At 50.1% G+C, this 18,496-nt stretch overlaps 1 protein-coding gene across 6 annotated transcripts in view; it reads left to right on the top strand.

Moving 5' to 3' along the window:
• The window catches only part of NOL4L (nucleolar protein 4 like), a 141,663-nt gene that overhangs the window by 25,760 nt on the left and 97,407 nt on the right, over positions 1 to 18,496 (top strand). The window lies entirely within an intron of this gene.

Raw genomic sequence — 18,496 nt, 5'->3', positions numbered from 1 at the left:
CACTCAGTACTCACAAGGTCATTATTCAGCAGGCCACAATTGGTGCCCACTGGGTGCCAGTGTGAGGGCTGGGAGAGGAGTCAGGCCTGGCAGGGCGTGGCCTTACCAGCACTCCCTTCCCCTGCCTTGGGGCTGCCCAGCCCTGCCCCCCATCCTCCAGCTCCTTTGTGAAAAGAACCTCTGCGAGTGCCCTGGAGCGAGAAGAGGAGGACAAGAAGGCAGCCCGCGTGCCAGGGGGCCGGGCACACCGCCGCCTTTGTCTGGGCCACCCTGGAGGCAGAGGGAGGCTCGGTCCCCCAGGGCAGGCCACACTGCTGGCCTGCTGGTGGCTGAGGGAGGCCGCGTGGGCGGCAGGGCCTGGGCAGGCCCAGGCTGGCAGTGGCCCCCTGGGACAGCTTGGCCCACTCAAGCGAGAGGGATGCCCACGCCTGGGAGGAGGGCGGCAGCCAGCTTGAAGGTGACTGTGTCCTTCTGGGGCCTGTTACAGACACACCTCAGTACCTACTAAGTGCCAGGAACAGTGGCAGCCACTGGGCCCTCAGAACTAGGCCATGCATTCCAGTCCTGGCGCCTGGGGGCCCGGGTTGCAATGCCTGCTCCGCTGTTTGACAGCTGTGTGGTCCAGGCAAATTCCCTCCCCGGTGTAGGCCTCCATTTACTGGTCTGCAAAATGAACGTAATAACAGTCCTACTTCAAGTGCTCCGAGCAGTGCTGGGAACAAAGAGAGCTCCCAGTAACTCTGGGAAATTTGTCATTGACTCTGCCCTTGAGGAGAAAGGGCTGAACAGTTGTCGAGTTCCTACTGTGTGTTAGATTTCTGACCTGAAGAGAATCCAATTCAAGAAACATCTACTGAGTACCTACTACGTGCCAGCATCTGGGCTGGGCTTTGGGGATACCTGAATGCAAGACCTGGGGCAGGGGTGTGGAGATAGAAGGAAAAGGAAAGGGAAGGGAGGTTGAGGTATGAGGTCCTACTATGTGCCAGGCTGTTTGCTGAGCACTGGGAGTCCAGAAAGGAAAGCAGTGCCCCCTGCCTTCATGATAGGGAAAGACAGACATCCAGAACCCGATGATTATGACCCAGGGTAGTCCCGTGGGGGATACCTGTGGGCCAGGGAAGGCTTCCTGGAGGAGGTGATCTGGAATCTTGGCATTATGGCCACGCTACAACTCTCTTCTACAACAGCCCCATCATGTTGTGATCTAGCCTCAGTTTACACATCGGGAGATACGCCTGGAGATGGGACCAGGTCAGAGTTGAGATTCACAGATCAACCAGCCTCTGCTCGGCTGTGTGACTTTGGATCACTCTCTCCCCCTTTCCGAGCCTCCACTTCAAGTCTCTGGGCCCCCTGGAGATATTATTCCTCTACCCAAGGAGGAATTGGTACCCACTACCCAAGGAAGAATATACTTTTTCCATCTGCGATCGGCTCACCTTCCCTTGCGCTGGTTCTCGGTGGCCCCTCCACTGCTCCTGCTCTCATCCAGGCTGCAGCGGCTCTTGCTTCGGCCTGCCGGCTCCCTCTCTCCACCCAGCAGCCAGAGCGATCTTCTGAAACATAAATCACACATCATCAGTTCCTAGCCTAAAACCCTTCAGTGGCTCCCCAGGGGCTCTTAGGACAAAGACCAGACTCCATACCACAGCCTGCAAGGCCCAGCCAGACCCAGCACCGCTGACCCTCCAGCCCCACCAGTCAGAGGAAAGGGCCACAGTCAGGCCAGATCCTCCACCTGCCGGTGCAGCTGGAATCCTTGGTTATGGCTGTCAGGGGATGAGTGGTGTGGGGTGGTGGGGCAGCCGTGTACCCAGCCAGCTGTGTGATCTCAGCATACAGTCCCTTTCTAGATCCGTGCCTCAGTTTCTTCATCGGTAAAACAAGAGGGCCTCAGGGGTGATGCCCTCAATAGTCTCATTCAGGGTGCTGAGGCCCCTTGGACTCTTGTGAACTCACCCCCTTACACACACCCTAGGGCCTCCATGACAGAATGTTTCATGCCCTCCCCAGATCTGATCAAAAGAAGAGACCAGCAAATCAGGGTGAGATTACGATGTGGATTTCAGCAGCTGTCTTGATCGTAAGGAGGAACTGAGGCCCATAAGGTGAAGTGACCCTTACTGGGCTCATTCTCTTAGCCAAGCTCCTCTGTGGCCAGCTGTCAGTTGTCAGCAGCAATGACACAGGGCAGCAGCACTGGGAATCCCTTAAGAGAGGTCATGCAAACTCGGGAAGCTGGGGATTTTAATCCCTTCACTTGAAATCTAGATTTTATTATTTTTAATTTCAACTTTGTTTAAATATACAGTGCATTCACATTATTACTGTTACATTGAGACAGGGTTGCATTCTGTCACCCAGGCTGGGGTTCAGTGGCATGATCACAGCTCACTGCAGCCTCCACCTCCCCAGGCTCAAGTGATGCTCCCAAGTAGCTAGGATTATAGGCGCGTGGCACCACGCCTGGCTACTTTTTATATTTTTTGTAGAGACAAGGTTTCACTATGTTGCCCAGGCTGGTCTCAAACTCCTGAGCTCAAGTGATCCACCCGCCTCAGCTTCCCAAAGTGCTGGGATTATAGGCATGAGCCACTGCGCCTGGCTGTGCTCACATTATTTAAAATGCAAAAGTTTAAAAATACAAACTTTTTCTTTCCCCCAGCCATTCAGCGTCCTTCCCAGAAGGTTCCCCTGTGACTGGTTTCTTGCCTGTCCTTGCAGGATATTTGATGCATGTGTAGGCAAATGCCGGTGTGCGAAATTCATTTTTAGCGCTAGAAGGAACTGGTCATTGTCTGAGTTTGCCCCCTGCCCACCATTAAGGGCTTGCCTGAGGTTGCAGAGCTTGGCAGTGGGTAGAGCCCTCCGCCATCCTCTCCCAGCTGGAGCACTGGGCATGCCCAACCGAGGAGACTCGGAGAGGCTGGCTGGGGTTGCTCTGACTTTGCTGCACAGGAGGCCAAGGAGGCTCCTGCCTCCAGAGCGTCTCTTCTGTATAAGCAGTAAATAGAGACTGAGGAGATGTTGAGAAAGTTCTAATTAGCTGCACTGAGCACTTGCAGCACCATCAGAACACAAGTGATAAGAAGCCTTGGTGCTTGGACTCAAATCAATGGGACTGCAGGGGCAACGGGACTGCAGGGGCAATGGGACTGCAGGGGCAATGGGATTGCAAGGGCAGGACAGTGGCAGGGAGATTGCTCCCTGGCCAGGGCGGGGATGCGTGAGGGTGGACCCCACTTTATGCAATGAGCTCAGCAGTTTGACCCTGCTTTATGTAGTGGATAGGCTCTGTATTACGGATTTCAGAAACATTGTTTCGACCCACGCATATCCCCACCTGGTAGACACAGTTAACCCCCTGTAACAGCTGAGGAAAAGTCCCAGGGAGACAGAGTTCCTTGGCTGAGATCACATGGCTGGATTTAAAATCGGGTCTATCTGATTCCTAGAATTTCCCACCCTGCTTTGCATCAGGAGCTTGATCAATATCACACAAGCTGCCTCCTGCATAGTCACGTCGCTGGTGCAGACGGAGCAAGGTGTCCGTGTGGCCAGCCACTGTGGCTCCGGCACTTCCAGCTCTGGCTCCACTATTAACCGGCTGTGTGGCCTTGGGCAGGTCACATGCTCTCGGTGGCCCAGGATCTCTGCCAGGCCCACCTCAGTTCAGATCAGACCTGCCCAGTGGAATGAACAGAGGAGGTAGAGCAGTTTCCCCTGGGGCTGAGGACTCTTGTGTCACCAGATGCCTTCGCTGATACGCCTGGAGATGGGACCAGGCCAGAGTTGAGATTCACAGATCAACTAGCCTCTGCTCGGCTGTGTGACTTTGGATCACTCTCTCCCGCTTTCCGAGCCTCCGCTTCGAGTCTCTGGGCCCCTGGGGATGAGCATTTGGAAAAGGGAAGTTTGGAGTGTAGCCCAAGCTGGCAGGATTTGGGCAGGGCTGGAATGGGGGATCAGGAAGAACAGGGTTCAAGGAAAGACAGACACAAGTAGCAGAGGACGGAGGCACCTTGTCTTTTGCTGACTTCAGGAATGAGTTTCACATTTTTCAGCAAGGATTTGATTTAAAGTCACTGGAAAAAACTGAGCCTGACAGACCTGAGGGGCTCCAGGGAAACCCCCCGAAAGGAAATATTTGCTGAAGAAGAGGATTGAAGTTCAAACGTTCCAGAAGCCTTGGTGGTGCTGTTTTGGTCGGGGAATAGAGGCACAGAGGGAGGCAGGAGAGCTCCCAAGGCCGCAGAGCCTCTCTGGCTCTTCCCTTCTCATCTCACTCCACACATATTTAGGGAGAACCTACTATGCACCTGACACTGTGCAGAGACCAAGGCAGATCCCGTCTGTGCCCTTGTGATTGTCACCATCTATGGAGGACACAGCCATTAACCAAATGGTCACAGAAATACACAGAATACTGTGGTCATGAGAGGTGCCGTGAAGGACACAGCATTCACAGGGTCCCAGCTTGGGAGTGGGGGTTCAGGGAGGGCTTCTCGGAGGCCACCTAATGAGTCTGCTTGGGCAGCCATGACAGAGTAACACAGACCGGTGGCTTAAACCACTGACATTTTCTCACAGCTCTGGCGGCTGGAAGTTCAAAATCAAAGTGTCAGCAGGGTTGATTTCTTCTGGGGCTTCTCTTCTTGGCTTGTGGACAGTCACTTCTGTCTGTGTCTTCTCATGGTCTCTCTGTGAATGTCTGTGTCCTAATCTGCTCTTCTTATGAGGACATCAGTCACGTCAGAGTGCGGCCACACTAAGGACCTCATTTAACTTAGTCACGTCTTGAAAGGCCCTGTCTTGGCCAGGTGCATTGTCACTCCTGTGACATCCTAGCACTTTGTTGTGATCTGGCCTCAGTTTACACATCTGGATATACAGGACACACTACCCAAGAAGGAATATACTTTTTCCATCTGCGATCAGATCACCTTCCCATGCACTGGTTCTCAGTGGCCCCTCCACTGCCCCTACTCTGGTCCAGGCTGCAGAGTCTCTTGCTTTGGCCTGCCAGCTCCCTCTCTCCACCCAGCAGGAGAATTGCTGGAACCCAGGGAGTCGAGACCATCCTAAGCAACATAGTGAGACCTCATCTCTATGAAAAAAAAAAAAATTAGCCAGGCATGGTGCTACATGCCTGTAGTCCCAGCTACTTGGGAGACTGAAGCAGGAGAATCACTTGAGCTCAGAAAATTTAGGCTGCAGTGAGCCACGATCACTCCACTGCACTCCAGCCTATGCAGTAGAGCAAAACTCACTCTCAGAAGAAATTTAAAAATTTTAAAAAGGTCCTGTCCACAAATACAGTCACATTAACAGGGGTCAGGACTTCAACATATGAATTGGAGGATGCACAATTCAGGCCGTAACAGGCAGTAACACTTGAGCTGAGGCCTGAAGATCAAGTAGAAGTTAACGTACACCAGGAAACAAAGGGTGTTTCAGGCAGAGGGAGCAGCCTGGGCAGAGGCCAGGTGCCGAGAGGGGGCACATGGTGCAGATGTGGTTGGGGGAAGCCAGCGTGGTCAGGGTGCAGGGAGGCCACGGAGCGGGGTTCAAGAGGAGGCCCGAATCCGAGTTTGGCTGCTCCATTGCTTTGTTACTGGATCCATTTCCAGTCCTCAGTTTCCTCATTGGGGAAACAGCAATAATCAAAGTTAGCCTTTTGGGGCTGGGAGCTGGAATGAGGTCACATACTTCTAAAATGTCTTGCCCCATGCCAGCTCCTAGTAGGCGCTCAAGATGAATTAGCTGTCCCTTTCTCCTCCCTTCCTGGACCACCTTTGGTCTCCCTAGCCCCCCGTCCTTGTCCCCTACTCTGATTTGGATGACCTGGCTTGAGATCCTGAGCTCCAGGGCCAACGACTCTTGACAAAACAGTACTGTGACTCATCGAGGCCCTCTGGGCCTCCTGGGAGGCAAGGAGAAAAGGAGGATTTCCTGGGGGGTTTCCCAGGAGAGGGTGCCTGCTTCTGAGTGATACAGGACCAGGGGTGGATCCTCAATGAAGCTTCTGAGCCTCCTGTGATATTTGGGAAGAAAAGCTCCACCCTCCCCCAACACAACACTGTCTTTCATTGCAAAAGAAATGAATCTTCAGTGACAAGGGCCTCCTTCTCTTGGGGAGGTGTTTGCCGGGCATCTCTGCCGATGAGCCACTTTCTATCTGGCTGTGCAGCCTGTGACAAGTGCCTTCACCTCTGAGCCTGTTTGTTCATTTGCACTTACATCCAATACATTCTTTTTGTTTGTTTGTTTGTTTTGAGACGGAGTCTCACTCTGTTGCCCAGGCTGGAGTGCAGTGGCGCAATCTTGGCTCACTGCAAGCTCTACCTCCCAGGTTCACGCCATTCTCCTGCCTCAGCCTCCCGAGTAGCTGGGACTACAGGCACCCGCCACCACGCCCGCCTAATTTTTTGTATTTTTTAGTAGAGACGGGGTTTCACTCTGTTAGCAAGGATGGTCTCGATCTCCTGACCTTGTGATCCGCCCGCCTTGGCCTCCCAAAATGCTGGGATTACAGGCACGAGCCACCGCTCCCGGCCACATTGAATACATTCTTAACATTTCAGTAAATGGTTTATTGTAGGGTCAGTTTAGATTTACAGTTACAAAGTTGCAAAGATAGTCCAGAGAGTTCCTGTCTACTCCTTACCCACTTTCCCCTGTGGTTAACATTTGATATTACTAAGGAACCCATCCAGGCACATCACTATTAACTAAACTCATACTTTTTTTTATTTCACTAGTTTTTCCCTAATGTCCATTTTCTGTCCCAGGATCCAATCATAATACTACGTTACATTTAGCTGTCATGTCTCCTTAACCTCCTCTGGTCTGTGACAGTTTCATAAGACCCTGTTTTATTTTGACAAATATTTCTGAGCACCTACAATGTGCATTGATCTGTTCTTGGTGCTAGGGAAAGAAACAGAATCCCATCTTCCATGGAGCCTATATGTTCAGGAGTGGGGAGACAGACCATGAACCCTAAATGTAAATGTTCAATATATAGAAAAATAAAGCAGAGAATGGGGCTAGGGCTGGGGGCTGCTGCTTGAGATAGGTGTGGGGAGGCCTCCTGTTCCCCAGGAGACATGGGAGCAGAGACCCACTGGAGGTGAGAGAACATCCATGTGGGGATCTGGTGGGAGAGGATTCCAGGCAGAGAAAAGGATAAGTGCAAAGGCCCTGCAGCAGGAAGTGCCTGGTGAGTAGAACCAGGAGAAGGCCAGTGGAGTGGGCTGGAGCCCTGGGTGTGGGGGTGAGTGATGAGAGGTGAGCGCAGATCTGTGTGGGGTACAGACTGGGGTCGGGGGTGAGGGTGGAAGCTGGGAGGAGGCTGCTGCAGTGATCCAGGTGAACCAGGGAGAGAGGGTGGTGGCCTGGACCAGAATGGTGCCCATGGTGGGGTGAGAAGTGAGCCGATTCTAGGCCTGTTTTGGACTTGCTGGTGGAAATGGGGTGGTGCTGAAACCTTCTGGTAGGGCCTGTGTGAGGAATCTGAGGATGGTTGTGAGCAGGCTTGGTTGGCACACTGTAAAGTAGGATTCCTCAGGGGATCTCCTGTGCTTTCAGAGCCACCAACCAAGCTCATCCTCCGACTGAGAGCCAGTGAGTAATCTTAGCTTAATGCAGCTTCCACCTCCCAGATTCAAGCGATTCCCCTGCCTCAGCCTCCCAAGTAACTGGATTACAGGCACACGCCACCATGCCTGGCAAATTTTTGTATATTTCAGTAGAAACTGGGTTTCACCATGTTGGCCAGGCTGGTCTCGAACTCCTGACCTCAGGCAATCTGCCCGTCTTGTCCTCCTAAAGTGCTGGGATTATAGGTGTGAGCCAGTGTGCCCAGCCAAAAAAGGTGTTTTTTTGTTTTGTTTTGTTTTGAGATGGAGTCTCTCTCTTTTCACCCAGGCTGGAGTGCAGTGGCATGATCTTGGCTTTCTGCAACCTCCGCCTCCTGGGTTCAAGTGATTCTCCTGCCTCAGCCTCCCAAGTAGCTGGGATTACAGGCACCTGCCACCACGCCTGGCTAATTTTTGTACTTTTAGTAGAGACAGAGTTTCACCATGTTGGCTAGGCTGGTCTAGAACTCCTGACCTCAGGTGATCCACCCGCCTTGGCCTCCCAAAGTGCTGGGATTATAGGCGTGAGCTACCGTGCACTGCCAGAATTTCATTATTAAAAAACAAAACAAAACAAAACAAACAAAAAAACAATTCATCAAGTACCAGTGTACTGTTAAAAAGAAAAAGTCCCCTTTCTGGCCCTGCCTACCAGTTACCCTGTTCCTCTTCCCAGGTGAAATCACTGTTATTTCTTGGTTCTCCTTTCAGAGATGTTTTATACTTATATATGCACATATGAAAATCTATTTCTGGGTTTTGTTTCTAGTTTTACACAAAATATGTTGTACATTGTTCTATAGGTTGCTTTTAATATAATAGCTTTTTTTTTGAGGTATAATTCACATGCCACACAATTCACCCATTTAAAATATGATTCAGGCTGGGCATAGTAGCTCACACCTGTAATCTGGCACTTTGGGAGGCCAAGGCAGGAGGATCATTTGAGCCCAGGAATTTAAGACCAGGCTGTGCAATATAGCCAGACCCTGTCTCTACAAAACATTTAAAAAATTAGCTGGGCATAGTGGTGTGTACCCATAGCCCCAGCTACTCTGGAGGCTGAGGCAGGAGGATCACTTGAGCCCAGGAGTTCAAGGCCACAGGGAGTTATGATAACACCGCTGCATTCCAGCCTGGGCAACAGAGTGAGACTTTGTCCCTAAAAAAATAATAATAAATATAATTCAGTGGCTTTCAGTATTATATATTCAGAGATGTGCAACCATTGCCACAATCAATTTTAGAGCATTTGCATCACCCCCAAAAACCCCCCATACCCCTAAACAGTCACTCCTCATTTCCTCCTGACTCCCTCCCCTAGCTAGGGAGACAACCTCTGCTGTGCTTTCTGTCTGTTTAGATTGGCTTTTTCTGGACATTTCCTATAAGTAGAATCATATAGTACGTGGTCTTTTGTAATGGATTTCTTTTACTCACATTTTCGGGGTTCATCCATGTTGTAGCATGTATCAGTACAGTCATGCACCACTTAAGGACATTTTGGTCAACAATGGACCATATATATATATGACAGTGGTCCCATGAGATGAGGATGATGATCATGATGATCATGATGATGATTATCATTTTGAGACCAAGTCTCATGCTGTCATCCAGGCTGGAGTGCAGTGGCATGATCTCAGCTCACTGCAACTTCCGCCTCCTGGGTTCAAGTGATTCTCCTGCCTTGGCCTCCCAAGTAGCTGGGACTACAGGCACCCACCACCACACCGGCTAATTTTTGTATTTTTAGTAGAAATGGGGTTTCACCATGTTGGCCAGGCTGGTCTCGAATTCCTGACCTCGTGATCCACCCGCCTCGGCCTCCCAAAGTGCCGAGATTACAGGCATGAGCTACCATGCCCAGCCTAAATTATTATTATACTGTATTAATTTTTTTTTTTTTTTTTTTTGAGATGGAGTCTTGCTTTGTCTGCCAGGCTAGAGTGCAATGGCACAATCTGGGCTCACTGCAACCTCCACATCCTGTGTTCAAGTAGTTCTCCTATCTCAACCTCCCGAGTAGCTGGGATTACAGGCACCCACCACCATGCCTGGCTAACTTTTTTGTATTTTTTTTTCTTTTTTTTTGAGATGGAGTCTCGCCCTGTTGCCCAGGCTGGAGTGCAGTGGCATGATCTCGGCTCACTGCAACCTCTGCCTCCTGGGTTCAAGCGACTCTCCTACCTCAGCCTCCTGAATAGCTGGGATTACAGGCACACGCCACCACACCCAGCTAATTTTTGTATTTTTAATAGAGACAGGGTTTCACCGTTTTGGTCAGTCTGGTCTCGAACTCCTGACCTCATGATCCGCCCACCTCAGCCTCCCAAAGTGTTGGGATTATAGGCGTGAGCCACCGTGCCCGGCCACTTTTTTGTATTTTTAGTAGAGATGAAGTTTCACCATGTTGACCAGGCTGGTCTTGAACTCCCGACCTCAAGTGATCCGCTCGCCTTGGCCTCCCAAAGTTCTGAGATTATAGGTGTGAGCCACCGCGCCTGACCTATAATACTGTATTATTGTTTACTATACCTTTTGTATGCTTAGATATGTTTAGATATACAAATATTGGCCGGGTTCAGTGGCCCAGCTACTCAGGAGGCTGAGACAGAAGAATCGCTTGAACCTGGGAGGCAGAGGTTGCAGTGAGCTAAGATCGCACCATTGCACTCCAGCCTGGGCGACAGAGTGAGACTCCGCCTCAAAAAAACAAAAAATCAAATATCATTGTGTTACAATAGTCTACAGTATTCAGTACAGTAATAGGCTGTGTTATCTAGGATTGTGTAGATACACTCTATGATGTTCGCACAACGATGCAATCACCTAATGACGCATTTCTCAGAACCTATCCCATCATTGACACTTGACTGTACTTCATTCCTTGTTATTGCTAATAATATTCCATTGAATGGACATACCACAGGTTACTTATTTATTCAACAGTTGATGGACATTTGTGTTGTTTCCACATTTCGGCTATTTTGAATCATGTTGCTATGAACAGTCATGTACAAGTTTTGGTGTTCACTTATGCTTTTTATCCTCTTCCACGTAGGAGTGGAATTGCTAAGTCATATGGCAACTCTGTTTAACTTTTTGAGGAACTACCTGTTTTCCAAATCAGTACATCATTTTACATTCCCACCAGCAGTGCATGAGGGTTGCAATTTCTCTATATTTTTGCCAGAACTTGTTATTTATTTATTTATTTTTGAGACCGAGTCTTGCTCTCTCGCCCAGGCTGGAGTGCATGGCGCGATCTCGGCTCACTGCAATCTCTGCCTCCCTGGTACAAGTGATTCTCCTGCCTCAGCCTCCCGAGTAGCTGGGATTACAGGTGCAGGCAATCACTCCTGCTAATTTTTGTATTTTTAATAGAGACAGGGTTTTACCATGTTGGCCAGGCTGGTCTTGAACTCCGGACCTCAAGTTACCTGCCCGCCTCGGCCTCCCAAAGTGCTAGGATTACAGGCATGAGCCACCAGGCCTGGCCAAAACTTATTAGCTGTCTTTTTTATTAGAGCCATCCTGGTGGGTGTAAGTGGCATCTCACTGTGGTTTTGATTTGCGTTTCCCTGGTGGCTGATGATGTTGAGTATCTTTTCATGTGCTTATTGGCCATTTGTATGTCTCTATTGAGGAAATATCTATTCAGATCCTTGCCCGTTAAAAATATTGTATTACTTGTCATTTTACCATTGACTTGTAAGAACTTTTCTGTATTCTAGATACAAGTCCCTTATCAGATACATGGTTTGCACTTATTTTACCCCAGTCTGTGAGTTGTCTTTTTGCTTTCTTAATGGTGTCCATTGTAGTACTAATGTTTTTAATTTTGATGAAGTGCAATTTGTCTAATTTTTCTTCTATTGCTTGAACCTTTGGTGTCATATCTAACAAGTCATTGCCTAATCCAGGGTCACAAAGATTTATCTCTATGTTTTCTTCTAAGAGTTTTATAGTTTTAGCTCTTACATTCTTCAGGCTGTTTTTCCCACTGAACAGTAAATCTATGTGCTGTCAGTGCCTAAGTATGTCAGAACATAAAGAACTTTCTCCTTCTTTTTTACAGCTATGTAGTATTCAGTTTTATGGATGTACCGTAATTTACTTATCCAGTCCCCTGTTAACGGATATTTGGATTGTTTGTGATATTCTGCTCTCGCAAGACTTTAGTGAACATCCTTGAACATAGATGGCCATTTCAAGCATGGGCGAGTTTATACCAAGGAGTTGAATTGCTGCGTCCGAGGGCATGTGCTTTTGGAGATGATACAGACTGCCCTCCACAGACAGGGAACCAATTTTCACTCCCGGCAATAATGTCTAGAAAGTGAGCCATTCGTGTAATGACCGTGGTTACTGTATGTTGAGCACTCAGTGTATGCTGGCACTGTGCATCCCCTCGTAATGACCCTGAAGGTCAGAATTAAAATCCCCACTTTACAAAGATCTCAGTTCACATGATCTATCCGACTTCTGATCCTATTTATTTTTCACCATTTGATTCAGCCCCCATGCCTTGAGAGTGTCTCCGACCACTTCTGAAATAACTACCAGAAAAATGCCAATTCACCCTGGAGAATCTCTAAGATCATACTTAAGTGTGCAAAAGGCAATTAAGTGTGGAAGCCAGAGGCAGTCAGTTACTAGGGAGTCTTGAATGAGCATCTGTTGTATGCCTGCCAGTGAGACGTGGTCTGGTTTAGGGGCTTAGAAGTCTAGCTTTGCAATTTGTCAGGCAGATGTAGGTTCAATCCTGACTCCATCCCACGCACCTTTGGCAACTTGCTTCTCTTCTCAGTGCCTAAGTTTCCTTATCTGTAAAACAGTATTGACAATAGTACCTACTGGTACATCAGGAGTGTTTAATACACATTGGCTATTATTATCCTTGTTGGCAAAGTGTTACAGGAAATTGAAGGCAAGAGACATGTTGGGTTGGGGGTTGGGGGAAGGTCAGGGAAGGATTCCTGTGGAGAAAGAGAGGGCATTTGAATGAAACCACTCAGTTCTGGGCATTCCAGGCAGAGGGGACAGTGTGTGTCCAGGCACAGAGGCAGGATGGCCCCAGAGCTCATGGGAGGAGAAGCAGCCAGGGAGGCTGGAATGTCAGGTTTGTGCTAGGACCTCTAGGAGGAGGAGACATGGCTGGAGCTGCTTCCAGGGGCCTCAAATCCAGGCATGAGTTTTTGGATGGCATTTGACGGGCAGTACAGAGCCATGGAAGGATAGTTAAGCTTGCAGTCCTGCCCAGTATGTCCCCACCTGCAACTCAGGCGCTTCCTTGGGGCAGGCTTCCTAAACCTCATTTCTTCTTGAGGGGCAGCCTAGGATACTGTTTAAGAATGAGAAAGCCAGGCATGGTGGCTCATGCCTGTAATCCCTGAACTATGGGAGTTTGAGGTGGGAGAATGGCTTGAGCCCAGGAGTTCAAGACCAGCCTGGGCAACATGGTGAAAACCCATCTCTACAAAAAATACAAACATTAGCTGGGCATGGTGGCTTGTGCCTGTAGTCCCAGCTAATTGGGAGGCTGAGGTGGGAGGATCGCTTGAATGTGGAAGGTTGAGGCTGCAGTGAGTCATGATTGAGCCACTGCACTCTGGCCTAGGCAACAGAGTGGGATCCTCTCTCAAGAAAGAATGAGAGTTCTGGGGCCAGGCTGCCCGGGCTGGTCTCTAGCTCAAGTGCTTTGTGCTGTGTGACATTGGGCATGTATGTCACTTTCTTCTCTGGGCTGCAGTTTTCTCCCCCATAAAAGAGACTTGTCCCAACCTCCTGGGGCTAGAGTGTAGAGTCAATGAGTTGATATATGTAAAGCACTTAGAGCAGGGTGAGGCACACAGTAAGCGCATGGTAAATGTTGTTACAGAGAAGGAAGGCAGTGGCATTAGATTGTCCTGCCTGTTTCTCAGATGGGAAAATCAAGGCCCTCTGAAAGTTAGTGAATGCCCAAAGTCCCTCTGGAGGACCAGGAGGACTCATTCATCACTTATTCTTTCAGTACACGTTTCCTGGGCACCTACTCTGTGGTCAGCTCTGGCAGATACTGGGGATGCAGTGGTGAACAAGACAGCCTCCATCCCAGGGAGCTCCTGACCCAGGGAGTTGAAAGTCAAGACTGTCATTGCCTCCAACACCCATGCTCTCCTCCTGTGTCCCACCTGTGTCCTGCCCAGGCCATAAGGGAATTAGAATTACAGCCTTGCCGGGCGCGGTGGCTCACGCCTCTAATCCCAGCACTTTGGGAGGCTGAGCCAGGTAGATCACCTGAGGTTGGTAGTTCGAAACCAGCCTGATCATGGAGAAACTCCGTCTCTACTAAAAATACAAAATTAGCCGGCGTGGTGGCACATGCCTATAATCCCAGCTACTCGGGAGGCTGAGGCAGGAGAATTGCTTAAACCCGGGAGGCAGAGGTTGCGGTGAGCTGAGATCACGCTATTGTATTCCAGCCTAGGCAACAAGAGTGAAACTCCATCTCAAAAAATAAACAAATAAATAAAAACATGGAGAAACCCCATCTCTACTAAAAATACAAAATTAGCTGGGCATTGTGGTGCATGACTGTAATCCCAGCTACTTAGGAGGCTGAGAAAGGAGAATCACTTGAACCCAGGAGGCGGAGGTTGCAGTGAGCTGAGATCGCGCCATTGCACTCCAGCCTGGGTAACGAGCAAAACTCTGCCTAAAAAAAAAAAAAGGTCATGCACGGTGGCTCACGCCTGTAATCCCAGCACTTTGGGAGGCTGAGGCCAGCAGATCATGAGGTCAGTTGTTCGAGACCAGCCTGGCCAGCATGGTGAAACTCCGTCTCTACTAAAAATACAAAAATTAGCCTGGCATGGTGGTGCCTGCCTGTAATCCCAGCTACTTGGGAGGCTGAGGCAGGAGAATCACCTGAACCCAGGAGGCAGCGGTTGCAGTAAGCCGAGATCATGCCACTGCACTCCAGCCTGGGCGACAGAGCAAGAGTCTGTCTCAAAAAAAAAAAAAAAAAAAAAAAAGAATTACAAGCTAAGTGTCTTGTAAACAGGCTCTTCCTAGCTCCAAAATCTGGACACAAGAATAATGGGAATCCAAATATCCTGCTCTAGCCCGTCCTTCTTACAGACAAGAGAACTGAGACTCAGCACGCTAGACTAACGGCACATGCCTCTCCCTGCACCTCCAGCCCCTGGGACAGTGGAGAATGCAGCTGCATTCTGGATATAGTTTAAAGGCGGACCCAACAGAACTTGCCCATGGATGGGATGTGGGCTGTGAGAACCAGTGAGCTGTCAAGGATGCCTTCAGGGTGTCTGGCCTGAGCAAGGGAGATGGAGAAGCCTTCTGGGGGAGGAAGTTTGGTGATGGTGGCCAGGACTGTGGGCAGGGGGGCAAAGGGGGTCTAAACGCTTGTTGGATGAGTGGATGGATGTGCTCCCTGGCTCTCCAGGGGGCCCTAGACACACACTTGCTTTCAGATGTGTCCAGTCGGCTGTCCAGCGGCAGAGGAGAGGCCCGTGCTGGAGATGTCAACCTGACATTGCACACGTGTGAATGGCCCCAAAAGATGGGCGAAGTTCAAGGACTGGAGCTTGGGGTTGTCAACATCAAGTGGTCCTGTCCAAAGGTCACGTTTTTCTTATTTAATGAAAAGTCCCATTTAAAAAAATTTTTTTATTCTTTAGAGACAGGATCACACTCTGTCACCCAGGCTGGAGTGCAGTGGCACTATTATAACTCACTGCAGCCTCAAACTCCTGGGCTCAAGTGATCCTCCTGCCTCAGCCTCCTGGGTAGCTGGGACTACAGGCAGGCACCACCATGCTCAGCCCCAATTTTTAAGTATCAGCAACAAACTCAAATTGTAATAAACCTCTGTAGGTTCCCCAAATACGTCCATAGACCCCACTTGGCCTGAGACCTCCTGCTTAGGACCTGTGGTATGGGTCTGGAGTCACACTGCCTAGATCTGAACCTGGCTGTCAATTCCCAGCTGTGTGCTTTTAGCAGGTGACTTAGCCTCAGTTTCCTGATCTGTAAAATGGGAATAATAATAGTACTCACCTCTTGGTGTCATAGTACGGGTTCTTTGGCTGAGAGTCGTGATGAAAAGCTATTTGTGATGGATTTTACTAGTGACCAAGGCTGATGATGGCAAAGGGGAACAGTGCACTGGATTTCAGGTTCACCCCGGGGTGGGATCCATCTCTGCCATTGACAAGCTCTGTGACCTGGGGCTGGTTTTAGACCCCTAAGAAAGTGGTTTATTGCTCTTGGAGTTGGGAGCTGGCCAGGATGTCTGCTGAGGCCTCTGAGCCCCCACTGACCACCCTCCCTCCCTGCCTCTCTCCTTCCAGCCTCGCCCACCTGCCACCTCCCACCCCTCTACCCTGCAGCCAAAATGATCCTTCAAAAGCACAAATCTCAGCATGGTCTTTTCCTGCCTGGAGAAAAATCCTTGTTGACACCCTGCTGCCTTCAGGACAAAGCTGGAGAGCCTTAGCCTGGCGTAGGGAGGTGGGAGGCGGCCCTCACCTCTCTTCTGCTATCTCCTTTCACCAACCCTGCTCGGGTACCAGCTGCACACAGCCCCTCACCACGCCTCAAAGGCCCCGTGCCTCTTAGTACTCCTTTCCCCTTCCTTTCTCCACCCACCCCCTGCCTTCCCATCATCCTTCCAGCAGCTCCTGGGCCCTGCTATACCTTGGGTCTAACCACTTCTCTCCCCCAGTGATCCAGCTGCCTCCTCATGGCTTCCCTGCCTCTCTCTCACCCCTTCTTCTCCATAGCCCATTTTCCACAAGCAGTCAGAGAGATCATTTAAAAATATCCTCTGGATGGTGTCACCCGCCTGCTTAAAATCCCTCTATGGCTGCCTGTTTCACGTGAATACAGCCGCCACCCCATCCGTCCCTCCAGCATGTTCAGCACAGCCTCCCCACCATCCCACTCACCACTGCCCACGACACCGGCCGCCTGCCTGCCTGAGGGTCTTTGCACAGGCTGTTGGCCATCAGAGATGACTTAACGTCGCACCTTCAGCAGAGGCTCCCTGTCCACCACCCTTTTCACGGGCACAAATAACTTGTTCAGAAGGCAGCCAGGTCTGCCTGTTGACTTTGTAACCACAGTGCCTGCCCCTGTTTTGTTTTTTTTTGTTTGTTTGTTTGTTTTTGAGACGAGGTCTCACTGTGTCACCCATGCTGGAGTGCAGTGGCGAGATCTTGGCTCACTGCAACCTCCACCTCCTGGGTTCAAGTGATTCTCGTGCCTCAGCCTCCCAAGAAGCTGGGACTACAGGTGTGCACCACCAAACCCAGCTAATCTTTTTTTTTTTGTGTGTGTGTGTGTGACAGAGTCTCGCTCTGTCATTCAGGCTAGGGTACAATGGCATAATCTCAGCTCACTGCAACCTCCTCCTCCTGTGTTCAAGCGATTCTCCTGCCTCAGCCTCCCTAGTAGCTGAGATTACAGGTGCCTGCAACCACACCCAGCTAATGTTTGTATTTTTAGTAGAGACAAGGTTTCACCATATTGGTCAGGCTGGTCTTGGACTCCTGACTTCAGTGATCCACCCACCTGGGCCTCCCAAAGTGCTGGGATTACAGGCGCAAGCCACTGTGCCTGGCCCCAGCTAATTTTTGTATTTTTAGTAGACACAGGGTTTCACCATGTTGGCCAGGCTGGGTATCACCCTTTCTGGTGGCAAAAGTGCCACTCATCCTTCAAGGTCCAGCCCAAATATCACCTCCTCTGTGAAGCCTTCCTTCACGCAGCCCCACTCCCTGCCCTGTTCCCGAGGGCCCTCTGGATCGTTCTCTTCTATTGCATCCCCTGACAGCAGAGCCAGCTGAGCTCTGTGGTGGCTTCCCGCGAGCTTTATTCTCTTCCCTTTCCCCCACACTCGACACGGTAATGATCACTCGCTGGCGAGCTCCTCAAGGCGAGAGCACCCCAGCAAGAGAGCTCGTGTTTATCGAGCACGGCTGTGTGCTCAGCGCTTTCCTGCATTCTCTAAAATCCTCACAACCCCGTGAGGTCGGTTCTCCTAAAAGCCCCATTTTAAAGAGAAGCCAGTGGAGGTTTAAAGAGGTTAAGTCACGTGCCCAAGGTCACCCTGACACCAGAGCTAGAGCTTGGAATGAATCATGGCAATGACTTATATATAGCACCTTCCACATGCCAGGCACTATTAAGGTGTTTCATCTTCACAAAAACTTTCACTGCAGCTTCATGTTATGGCTGGGGAAACTGAGGCATGGAGCGGTTAAGTAACTTGCTAAAGTTCAAGAGGTGAGTCAGAAGTGGAGTAGGGCCTGAGCACAGTGGCTCACACCTGTAATCCCAGCACTTTGGGAGGCTGAGGCGGGAGGATCTCTTGAGCCTAGTAGTTCGAGACCAGCGTGGGCAACACAACGAGACTCTGTCTCTACAAAAAAAATAAAAAGATTAGCCAGGTATAGTGGCACATGCCTATGGTCCAGCCACTTGGGAGGCTGAGGTGGGAGGATTGCTTTTAAGCTTTGGAGGTCGAGGCTGCCATGAGCCATGATCCTGCCACTGTACTCCAGTCTGGGTGACACAGCGAGACTCTGTCTCAAAAAAAATTCTTTTTTAAAGAAGTGGAGTAGGATTTGAGCCCAGGCTGTCTGGCTGTTGGTCATCTCTTGGTCATGCTCTCAAACGTCATGCTGTACTGGCCATTGTAGCCTTCTCCCTCTGACCTGCCTGAGCAGCTCTCATTGTCTTGGTGCCCCCGAAACCTGGACTAGCAGCCAGCCCCAGGAGGCACTAGTTAGTGAGAGTGTCAGGAATAAGGGCGCAGGTAAGCCAGTGGACACGGGACCCTACCC

This window comes from Papio anubis, chromosome 16 (genome assembly GCF_008728515.1).
Source record: "Papio anubis isolate 15944 chromosome 16, Panubis1.0, whole genome shotgun sequence".
Classification (NCBI taxonomy): domain Eukaryota; kingdom Metazoa; phylum Chordata; class Mammalia; order Primates; family Cercopithecidae; genus Papio; species Papio anubis.
Note: the sequence above shows the minus strand (reverse complement) of the source record. Positions and strands in the feature narration are given on the sequence as shown.